Genomic DNA, 329 nt, shown 5'->3' with positions numbered 1-329 from the left:
GGTGGGGATGACCAGTGAAATATACCTGCGCGTGCTACGGGTGGGTGTTGCTATGGTGACCAGTGAGCTGAGATAAGGCGGGGCTTTACCTAGCAAAGATTTATAGATGACCTGGAGCCAGTGTGTTTACTATATAATGGTAAGTGTGTAATTGAGTACTGACTATATAATGGTATCTACGTAATTGAGTACTGACTATATAATGGTATGTGTATAATTGAGTACTGACTATATAATGGTATGTGTGTAATTGAGTACTGACTATATAATGGTATGTGTGTAATTGAATACTGACTATATAATGGTATGTGCGTAATTGAGTACTGACT

Source organism: Salvelinus namaycush, unplaced genomic scaffold (genome assembly GCF_016432855.1).
Source record: "Salvelinus namaycush isolate Seneca unplaced genomic scaffold, SaNama_1.0 Scaffold146, whole genome shotgun sequence".
NCBI lineage: Eukaryota > Metazoa > Chordata > Actinopteri > Salmoniformes > Salmonidae > Salvelinus > Salvelinus namaycush.
Note: the sequence above shows the minus strand (reverse complement) of the source record.